The sequence below is a fragment of the Protopterus annectens genome, chromosome 15.part0, assembly GCF_019279795.1.
Source record: "Protopterus annectens isolate FY-2018-M chromosome 15.part0, PAN1.0, whole genome shotgun sequence".
In the NCBI taxonomy this organism is placed as follows: Eukaryota; Metazoa; Chordata; order Ceratodontiformes; family Protopteridae; genus Protopterus; species Protopterus annectens.
Window position 1 is genome coordinate 824649900 of NC_056749.1, and position 12091 is coordinate 824661990.

Genomic DNA, 12091 nt, shown 5'->3' on the forward strand with positions numbered 1-12091 from the left:
TTCTGCCTGTGTAATTGCCTGCTTCTAATTGTTTCCACCAATTAACTTTAGTAGTATCTTCTGGCAGTTTCCCTGTATTTTGGTTGTTTCCTATTTCCTCTCTGTTTCCTGAGGGGAGCAATGTGCACACCGGCTTACACACGCTCACAGTAACTTAAACGCTGTACACATCCCTACACGGTGTTGCACGCCAAGACACATCCTTACACGGTGTTAGCTAGGCTGATTCATGCTAAAACGCTACAAGACACTGCCTTACACATGTGCGCCACAAGCAAACCGTTGTAAACAGTTTGCAACACGCCCCACAAGTAGAACCTGCCTTGCACGCAAGCACACGCCACATGCACGTATTTCAAGAAACTTAGAGTGTAGGGATAGCGTATGCCCTCAATTTCTTGACATTCCCAGTGTTCTGTTGGGACACACCTCCCTCCCTGATGTCTGTCTGTCATCTCTTACCTTACATTGCCCTCCAATCTGGTACATTTCTTTCTATCCTTCCCCCGCATGATGTCACCTACCTCTTATTCTGTTCCTCCCTCTTCTCTAACTCTTACACGACTCAGAAAGTGCTCATTACTTATGTGGCAGTGTGATTCAGTATTGTAAGCCTCATTTACATAGGATTGCCTAGTAATGCTTAGTTACATATCTTACACGGAGCTTCCTCCCCTTGACAACCACTAAACGGAGGCCATATTGTTTTGCTCTGCAAGTCCTCCATTGACATTTCATGTAATACATAAATCCCACAATTGTGGGCTTATAAGCCGGTTTTCAGTTTTAGGTAGCGCACCCGCTTGCTGGTGTGCCACAGTTAAACACATAAATCCGTGAAAAAAAAAGTTATATAACTTTTTTTTCAACATTTTCATGCCAATGGCCACATATTTGGCCATTGGCATGCTTCATGTAACAAATGCACCCTTTATTTGAGCTGACATAGCTCCGTTTTAATTTTGCAGAAATGTACTCAGTTGTCAGCTGAGTACATTTCTGAAGTTAACACGTCCGTTACACGGACTGGTTTGGAAACTTAGTGGATCGCTCACATACCTCATTTGCATATCTTGGAGCTGCAAATGAGGTATTGAGCATTTCCACGCCCACTCCGTGTAAGAGACGTGTTAGCTGTCTCTTACACGGAGATTTGGGCTGTTGCTGAATCAGGAGGCTTACACGGAGGCTTACACTACTCTTGAACTCCGTGTAAGCCTTCCTGAATCTGGCCCTATGTCTTTACAGATTACTGTAGTTTAAAATTTTATTGTGGCACCAATTGATTTAAAGAGTTTGATAGATTATTCAAAGGGTTATGTATTGTTGTTTCATGTGAAAGGTCATAGCATGCAATTTTATTCTTTACATGAATATATTTCTGATTAGGTAGAGTGATTATTATAAAAGACCATTTACTATTTTATTAATTTACTATTTGACGGATGACTCCTTTTTTAAGGGTGACCTGAATATAAGAGTCAATGTATATTTACCTGCATTGTGAAATATAGTTTATTAGTTAGTTGTAACAGTTGTGGGGGTTATTACTAGCTTACCTTTATTATACTATACTACAAGGACATTACTGTCACAATGGAACAACTAATGATTCAATACTTAGACTTATCCAGACAAATTATCTCTTCATTACAAGCCAACAAAAGCAATGAAAAGAATGACAGTGTAACTAAGTCACAGCCTGGACTATTCACTTTACATACCCCACCAGGGACGATTTTAGAGAGACAGAACGATCCTAATGTACCAAGGGTGGGCAACAACAATGGGAATACTAACAGAACGGGAGGAGGGGGTAGAAGTACTAGAACTGACACGGCATCATTTGACATAGAGAATTTTTTAATACCTCCTGTTTTAGGAGATGCAGCATTGAGGTTACAAAACCCTGATTTAGGGACACTTAATTCCCAGATATTAAAGTTTGAAAAACTAGCCAAAAAATACAAATCTTTGCAGATGGACAATGTTTTTTTGGAGCGCTCCATTGAAATTAACCAAGTCCCTAGAGGCCTCTGGGTATTTAAAATTTCAATGGGAATTGAGGCTAACTCAGAAGCGTATTGTAATATGCTAGAGTTATTTGACAGGACAGGTTTTGACTTAATGAGAATAATTATTAGGGACAATACCAGTAGGCTCAATAATTTAAAGAACGAACTAGTTATATTAAAACAAAGTATTATGAATGACTTACTGTTTGAAAATAGCAGAAGTAGGTTTGAGAGGATTATGATTGATCTTGACAAGTTTGTAAAAACTAGTATGGAAAGAAAACAAAAGAAAATTTTAAGAGATATAAATGAATACAAAGAGAAGAGGGCCTACCAAACACCAAATACAAAGGAGGGTAACAGGGAACTGGATGTAAGGAGAGAGACACTTCAAACTGAGGTTGGAGAGGTTGAAGTGATACAAACTGATACAGAAGAGGAAATAGTTTTTTTAGAGAACCCACCCCCATTGAGGCATTTGGATCGATTAAGAAATCGGGGTCAGCCACAGAATTATTTGGATGAAAGAACACCTCAACGGCAGGGTTTCCAGTCAAGAGGCAACTGGAGGGGTGGGGGACAGAGGAGGAACAACTTCAACGACAACAACTGGTACAACAGACAGAACAACTACAATTGATGAAAAATTTAGATTTTATGTCCATTAACAATGATAGGTCATTGGACAACACTGACTTATTAGTCGACGCTGTCAATGACTTTTCTGTTATTCCCTTGAATCGAAATATTAACACCAATATGAATGATGGTCCATGCATTTTTGGGATAAATCATTCAATATTTACAATTATTCAGATTTGACAACTTCTGATAGTCACATGAGCCTAATGAAAAAAGGGTTCTCTTTTGTACCGAATTTCAAATATGATATAAGCAAATTACTTATTAATTTGAAGTTATATACTAGGCAATTAAAGTTAAGACTATTTTTTGGGAATAACCCTACTATTAGTAGAGAGACACAGGCATTTACAGTCAAAAGAAGCAGTTTGTAGATACCACCTTGTAACCCTTTTATATCAGTATTTGAACGTTTATGTGTTACACAGATTAGGAGAATGATTGATAAGGGGCCACCAATAAACAAGAATTTAACATCTGCAGAAGAATTCTGTCTGAAGGAACTTTCATCTAATAGGCAGTACAGGGTCATAAACCTGACAAAGGGGGCGGTGTATCCATAATGATGAACACTGACTATTCTTGGAATATGCAGAATATATTACATGACTCTGACACTTACGAATTGGTCCCTAAATTTGATATTCAGAGGGCATATACAAAAATTGACTGGCAACTTTATGAATTCCTTTGTGAAGGAATAATTAATTATGATGAGTACAATTATTTGTCAGTGGAACATCCAGTTATGCCCAGTCTATTTGGAATCCCCAAGATTCACAAAGACATTATTAATCCTCCCTTTAGACCAATTGTGGCAGCTAAGGGATCAAAAACGGAACCATTAGTGGCTTTTATAGATATCACTAGTAAGAACACGCTTGACAACATATCACATATATTGAAAGACTCTTGGCACTGCCTGGACTGTCTTAGGATTTTGTCTGACACGAATCTGGGGGAATTTTAGTTTGTAACTGTTGACATAGTGAACTTGTTCTCAGTGATACCTCATGATACTGGACTAGATTGGTTTGCCAGTAGTCTAGCTAAATATAGTCACATACATCAGGTGAAGAGAAGTTTATTGGTTGACTTGATGGGGATTCTTCTAGAAAACAACTACATCTGTTTTGAGGGTGAATTTTACAAACAATCTACTGGAGTTGCAATGGACGCTAGATGTGCGCCCATTTATGTCAACTTGGTACTAGCTGAATGGGAGAAACAATATGTCTTGACATTTGGGTATAGATCCAAAATGATTATTTATCTAAGATTTTTGGATGATATACTGTTTCTTTGGAAGGGCACCCGAGATGAGTTGGATGATTTTATAGGCTACCTTAATCATACTACACCATTTTTGAAATTTACCAGTAAGATGGATAGAAACATCATTGATTACTTAGATCTACAGTTATAAATTAAAGACGGGGTGATATAATCCAATTTATTTAGGAAAAAGACATATAGTAACACATTTTTGCACTATGAGAGTTGCCACCCTCATTATGTTAAGAAGAACGTAGTAAAAGATCAAATGATTAGGGTGTCATGTATAGTAAATGAAGACAACAGATTTCTGGAAGAATTGGATGTACTAGTTGGGTTGTTTGTAGAATGAGGTTACCCTACTGATTTACTAACCTTAGTTAATCAGGATATCATTCAAAGAAGGGGAATAGATTTTAAACCCATTTTACTAGATAATCGAAGAGATACAGTGAACAGTACTGGTTATCGACATAAAGGCAATGACATTCAGACAGGTATGGTTTTACAACACAACACCATAGCTACTAATGTTAACGATATTATTCAATTAACATGGCAAAACATACTTCCCACAGATGTGCAAGACATACTAGGAGACGGTCCAAAATTTATTAACAGTAGGGGTCTGAATATTAAAGAACTTTTGGAGAGAACACCTATACCTACTAGTCAAAGGCCAGCTAGGATGGCCAAATGTGGCAACTGTAAAGTTTGTAAATATATCAACGACGGTCCATATGTTCAAGTGGACAACCACAAGAGGTCTTTAAAGAGTCCTGGTTATTGTAATTGCAACATGAACATGGTTATATATGTAGCAACCTGTTTATCTTGTCCAGCTTTCTATGCTGGCATGACTACAAGAAAATTAAGACAAAGGACCTTGGAACACAATAGGGACATTAAAAACAGGAAGTCAACCAATTTGATATTTAATCACAGCAAAGATTGTATTAATTACAAAAAAATTACATTTTTTTGTTATAGACAGACTATACACCAAAGATTTTGGCTGTGATTATACAATTATGCTAGAAGTCAAGCAAGCAATGAATCTGGGAATCTTGAGGCAATGTTACAACTGCCTCATGTACACAGACAACCCTCTCCTCCTCCCAACAAATTCCAACACATGTGAGAGATGCAACCATATAGCCAAACTGGAGGCTAAGCTCTCTCAACTCAGTACTGCCATAACCAGTCAGGAGGAGAAGAAAACCACACTCACTACAATTCCAGTCTCGCATAGACCTACCACGACAGCAAACCAAACACATAATCACACAAAAACATACTCAGAGACTCTAAATAAAGATCTGCCTAAACAGCAGAGACCTCCAAAGCAGACACCCAAGCAACCGCTACCCCAAAACAAAACACGTGCAACACATATCTCACAAAGCCAGTGTGCCGAACAGTCACAGCCCTTAAGACTAAACAACACACCTGATACACTTGTAATAGGTGACTGTATCATCAGGCACACTGACGTCCCGCTCACCAGGCTGAACAAGGAGAGGGTCACTGTGAGCAGCCTGTCAGGGTGCTAGGATCCGCCACATAACACAAGCACTCAGGTCACACCAAGGCAAGTACAAATATGACTCAGTCATTGTCCATGCTGGTGTGAATGACCTGAAACGTACCTCCCTGGACTACATGGAAAGAGACATAAAGGAGCTCTCTGAGCATGTAGCCCAGGCCGGTATGACCCTGACTTTGAGTAGCATCTTACCCTCACCAAGAATGATGCCACAATATGAAGACAAGATGATCAATTTCAACAATTGGCTTAAGTACTGGTGTCATTCAAAGGGGATCCTATGCCTGTCAGCTTGGGATGATATGCTCGACAAGCCACGATGCTTTGCTAGGGACGGCTTGCACCTGTCACCCCTGGGCTTTCGGATATTGGCAAAGGCTCTTGCTACCCCCATAGTGCCTTTTTTAGGCAAGGCTCAAAAGACAAACCCACCTCCATAGGTATCACAAGGGATAAGAAACTAAGAGTGATGCTACTCAACGCCAGAAGTCTAAACCTCAAGATGCACGCACTTGAAACTCTCTTTAGCATGGAGAACATCGATATCTGTGCAGTAACAGAAACCTGGTTCAGGGCTCCCGAGAGCACCCCAGCACTACCAGGTTATACCTCATACCATGCTTTTCAGCCCCAAAACTTGGACCGAACCACAAAAGGAGGGGGAGTATCGATATTCATCAAAGATACCCACACCTCCAGGTTGGTGGCAAAGCACGAAGCATCAGAGACTATCCATGTGCAACTAACAGTGGGTAAAACTGCCTTCCAGTTTATAGCCTGCTACAGACCACCCTCCCAAACCCAGGAACCTCACTCGGCCTTTCTGAGAACACTGGAAAATATGAAGGTCTCTCCAAACACCATTATATTGGGCGACTTCAACTACCCAAACATAGACTGGGAGCATTACTCTAGCTCCAACACCCTAGCCCAAAGGTTCCTAGAATTTATAAACTCAAATGCTATGGAACAACTTGTTACCACTCCCACAAGAGGGGAAAACATACTGGACCTGATCATCACCAACATGGGGACTCTATGCTCCAGACCAGAAATGTATCCCTCACTGGTAAGATCAGACCATAAACTAATCTCACTGGATATTCACATCCCGACCCCACCCCCTGCCGAGAAAACCACAGTGAAAAACTTCTCTAAAGCAAATTTCACACTCCTCAAAACCAAGGTGGAATCCTTCAAAGCCCCGGCCTGTGGAAAATACGGCCCAGACCGCAGAATCCTTTATAAACGCATTCTATGAACACCTTCAGGAATGCATGGATCATGCGATCCCAAATAAAACCAAGACCCAATCCTCCAAAGGCAGATGTCCTGTCTGGTGGACCCCAGCCATAAACAAACTATACAATAGAAGGAGGAAGCTACTAAATGATAGAGCAAAATCCCAAAAAGGGAAGGCATCACTGATCAGTATTAGCAAAAAACTACGGGCACTCATAAAATTGTCTAAGGCCAGCTTCGAGTGAAAAATTGCACAGGACACTAAGGATAATCACAAGGCTTTCTTTAGTTATGTTAGGAACCTGGGTGGTAATTCCCAGATATGCTCAAAATTAGTCCAAAATGACAAAAAATACACTGAACCCACAGACATTGCCAACATCCTAGCTGACAGGTTCGGCGCAAACTCCCCCCCCCACCAAAAGGGCAAATATCTATCCCAGCAGAGTGCTGCCCCTGACATCTCAGATGCTCAGGTAAGAGCCGCCTCAAAAGCAAAAACACAGCATCAATGGGACCAGATGGTGTCCCGGCTGCCCTACATGAACTCCAAGAAGAGCTAAACCCAAACATAAAACTACTGTTCAATCTCAGCCTTACTACAGGATATGTGCCCAAAGAGTGGCGTACAGCAACAGTGGTCCCTCTCCATAAAGGTGGTGCCTCAATGGATCCTGGAAACTATCACCTCATAAGCCTGACTAGCTTGATCTGCAAAGCTATGGAAAGGATCATCATGGACCTCATAAATAAAGATATTGGGACCTACAGACACTGGATCCTACCCAGTTCGGCTTTGTTAAGGGCAGATCCTGCCTCTTAAACCTGGTTGATTTCTTTGAAACAGTCACCAAGGCCATTGACGAGGGGAAGGTGGTCCACACAGCCTACCTGGACCTCGCAAAAGCCTTTGATACAATACCCCACTCTGGCATTATAGATAAGCTCACCAGCTTAAATATAAACCCCTATGTCACTAGATGGATTGCAAACTGGCTCAAGGACAGAACCCACATGGTTAGAATTGCTGGAGCCATGTCAGACTCCAAACCAGTTACAAGTGGTGTCCCACAAGGCTCAGTCCTGGGACCTCTCTTGTTCGGTATATATTTCTTGGAGGTACAGGCCAACACAGAAGGACTGTGGCTGACCAAGTTTGCAGATGACTGCAAACTGGGCGCCATAATTGACTCTCCAGCCGACACAAGCATCCTCCAAAAGGGCCTCATAGAAACAGACAACTGGTGCCAGAGCCATGGCCTCAAGCTAAATGCCAAAAGTGTATAGTCATCCCCTTTGGCAAAACAAAGTGCCACAAATTACCACATAGGTGGTAATCCATTAAGTACAGAAGAAGTAATTAGGGACCTGGGGACCCAAGTTGATAGCAATCTCTCATTTGACAACCACGTGGCCAAAGTGGTTAGAAAAACATTTTATATAGCCCACCTAATCATGAAGGGATTCACATCTAGATCAGGGGTGGTCATCGTGCCTCTTTACTCATCCCTCATCAGGCCCATAATTGAGTACAATGCCCCTTTGGGATGTACCTTACCAGACACCTGCAGCAACTGGAAAGACCCCAAAAGTACCTCACCAAGAGGATCAAAGGGCTCAAACAGATGCCATATGCTGCCCGGTTAAAGAAACTCCAGCTCTACTCAGTGGCATACTGCCTGTTCAGAGGCAATCTGTGCCTGACGTATAAAGCCATGTCCAACCCGGAATTAATGGACATGATGCACCTCAGAAAATCCAAATCCCATCGAGCTACGCGATCGAGAGACTTGAACCTCAGCACTGAAATAAATAGGACATGCTGGAGGGACAGATTAATAACCCAGAGGCTCCCTTCACTCTGGAATAAAATCCCAGTCCAGGTTAGGCAGAGTCCCTCATTGACTCTCTTCAAGAGGAATCTTGATGAGTGGATGGGAGATTGTAGGTTTACCCCGGGTATCACTTCTGTGTCACTGTTAGACAGAGGCACAGTATACTAACTTCAAAAAAGGGCATAGCAAAATAAATTTAAAATGGGTGGCGAAAGCCAAACACATTCTGGCTAGGCTTATAAATGCCCTAGGGCAGATAGCCTAGTATGAACCTATGAACCTATGAACCTATGTTTGTGGCAGATATGACTAGATGCAAGCACACTACCGGGTATTAATGACACTTTATCTTTAGCATGTATATTAAAACACAAGGCACTATGTATTTAAAACATTTGAAACAACTAAATAACAGTGAATTTCTCTGATTTTTTTACATTTTTATATATTTTTATACCTGCAGAATTTATGTGGTTGAAACAATATTTGATTTAAAATGATTGTATTACTAACAAACTTTTGCATTTGGTGCCAAAAAATCTGAAAAGCAAAACAAAGTTGAAAAGCAAGGGTTAAACTGCAAAAGTATTGATAATAGAATTATTGTATTTAATTAGTAATTGGTTACAATAGTCAGTTAATGTTAATAAAGTTGTGGTGGTTTTACTTAGGCATTACCAGTGTTTTTGTGTTACTAGTTTGCCATTATCTCTAGCTTTATTCATCCATCCATAAGCCCCTTTTCCTATTTTTGCACATGGGGTGGCATTGTCACTTCACTGACAGTATCTATATATGTCAGAATTGTCTAAAGCCTTTGACACAGTTTGTCACAGCAAATGTCTTCTTCAAATGTCCTCACTAGGTCTCTCTCAGTCCATCCTTTTATAGTTAAAAAGCTACCTATCTAGTAGGTATGGCACTCCACCCTCTCTCCATACCTCTCTATCAACACCAGGGTACAGCAAGGCTCTATCCTTGGTCCTCTCCTCTTTAACATTCTCACCAACACCCTCATACATCCACACAGCATGCCTCCCTAATACAGTATGCAGATGACTCCACACTCATTTGTATGTCTGACAACATGGTACACCTCCAAAAATTATTTAGGAAGCTTAACAGACACTGAAACATGGGTTTGTAATACAAAACCCATGCAATTACCTTTTGCTCCAAATCTCTCTCTCTCTCTCTCTCTCTCTCTCTCTCTCATGAAAAAACAACATTTAAAGTTCTTTCTCTTAAAAACACAACCATTGAAATAAATTCTCATAGCAAATATTTAAGGGTGATAGTGGATGATAATCTTAAATTTGACCTGCATATACAGAATTGCATAAGAAAAACTCTTTAAAAACAGGGATGATTTACAGAGCCTAAAATTTTCTCACCAATGCAGCTAAAGCTACGTTTGCCACTACTTATCTCCTCCACACACTTCTTTATGGTGCTCCCATCTTTACTAATTTTCGGGCATCACAAAATCAAAACTTATACAATGCTATAACAAAGTTGTGAAATTTGCAGCAAATACCCCTTTTCGGAACCTGACACTGTATAGCACCAAAAAGACTAAATTGGTTAGTACCCCATCAACTAACATATACACAGCTTCTAATAACCTACAAAATTATCCAGCGTCCATCTACTTGTCAAACATTAACTATCATTCTACACAGCTATGTTCCCAGTTGGTCATTATGATCCAGTGGCCAAACACTCCTGTCTGTCCACAAACCTGTCAAACCTCTTAACCATTGTCTGTACTCATACAAGGTTGCTAATTTCTCTGCAAACTGTCTAAAAGTTCTCTAAATATTAACAGATTGTCATATAATTTGTATAAATTCTTAACCAATGTTTTTATAGGGTGGGATTCCATAAAGCCTACAAGGTGCACTAAAACCACGGGTGCTTCATGGCGTGACACACACATGGTAGCAAGCCATTTTGTATTCAGTAAGTGTCTCTATTTATTGTGTAGATCTTCGCAAACATGGTAACCATGTGGCATGCTAATTACAGTTAAGAAGATAAATTGTATGCCAATCAGTCAATCCAAGATGGGGGAGATATTCAACAAGCTATAAAGCAATCCTGTAGACTCACTGCAGGTTTTGCCTGCAAATTCCATAATTTATTGGAATACAGCCACAGAATTTAGTCTACACAGAAGCAATGTGAGGGGCTGCTGTTGCTCTTATACATGTGTATGTACAACATACCCAAGTCTGTACTGCTGCTGCTACTTCTACTTATAGACCTCAGCCAAGAAGGTGAAGGGTGTTTAGACCCCATTTAACTTTTCATGGTCTGCATGAGGTAGAAATTGTAGAGTGCTACAGAGTGGATAGAGACACACTACATGAACTCTGCAACCTCTGTCATCCTCAAATGAGAGATAGGGCAAACTGAGTGGAACCAATGTCTGTTGTGACTAATGTATGTGTAGCACTTAGAATATTAGCTGCAGAAAATTTCCAGAGACCAACAGGGGACATGCTTGGAGTGTCACAGGCATCAGCATCATGGATACTCCATCAATTCCTGGATGCTATTCCTCAACATGCCAGTAGCTACATACCCCTTATGATAGAGCTATGACTATGCAGGATTTTTACACTGTAGTGTTCCCTGAAGTGTTGGGTGACATAGACTGCATGTACATTGAAATCAAAGCACCACCCAGGAAACAGGGAAGGGCCTACATAAACAGAACGGGCTTCCACTCCATTAATTGCTAGGTCATATGTAGCACTAACATAATCAACCTGAATGTGTGTACTGGCAACCCCAGCAGTTACTACTACTTCCATATCTGGCACAACTCACAACTCTACCACAGGTTTTCCAGGGTTGATGTCCCACAAGGCCAGTTACTGGGGGATGCAGTGGATGCACTCGAATCATGGCTGATGACGTCCATTAAAAATGCACACACCCACCAAAGAATGCTATAATGAGGTGCACACTCAAACAGGAAATATGACAGACTATGTGTTTGGGCTGCTGAATTCATGGTTCTACTGCCTAGATACACTGGGGGTGTCCTGCAGTACAATCCCTGTACTTGTGCTGAAATTTTCACTGTCTGTGCTACTCTTCACAATATTATCTTAAGAAAACAGCTTCAGTAGGATCACCAAGGAGAAGGGGCACACATCCCACCACCACTGGCTACACACAGGTGAGGAGTCAGAGGGGGACACCACCAGCCCCTGTGGGTATAGGTAGGCATAGGTATGTGCAATATATCCACGTCCTGTGCAAGAGGCAACTTATAGCACACATGCTCTCCACCTAAGTGGGTAAAACCTTCATCTTATGCACAACCATGCAGTAACATTGATGCCAGACAATGCTCACAACCCTTACTTACCCATGCAATGGCTGTATACTGCTAGTATCACACAGAGTCAGAACCAAATTAAAATACTGATGAACTATCAAGGTGAATGTTAAACCTGGAATATGAAAATAAATAGTTGGTAATACAAATGAATGACAAATTCTAGCATAATGTTACTTGATAA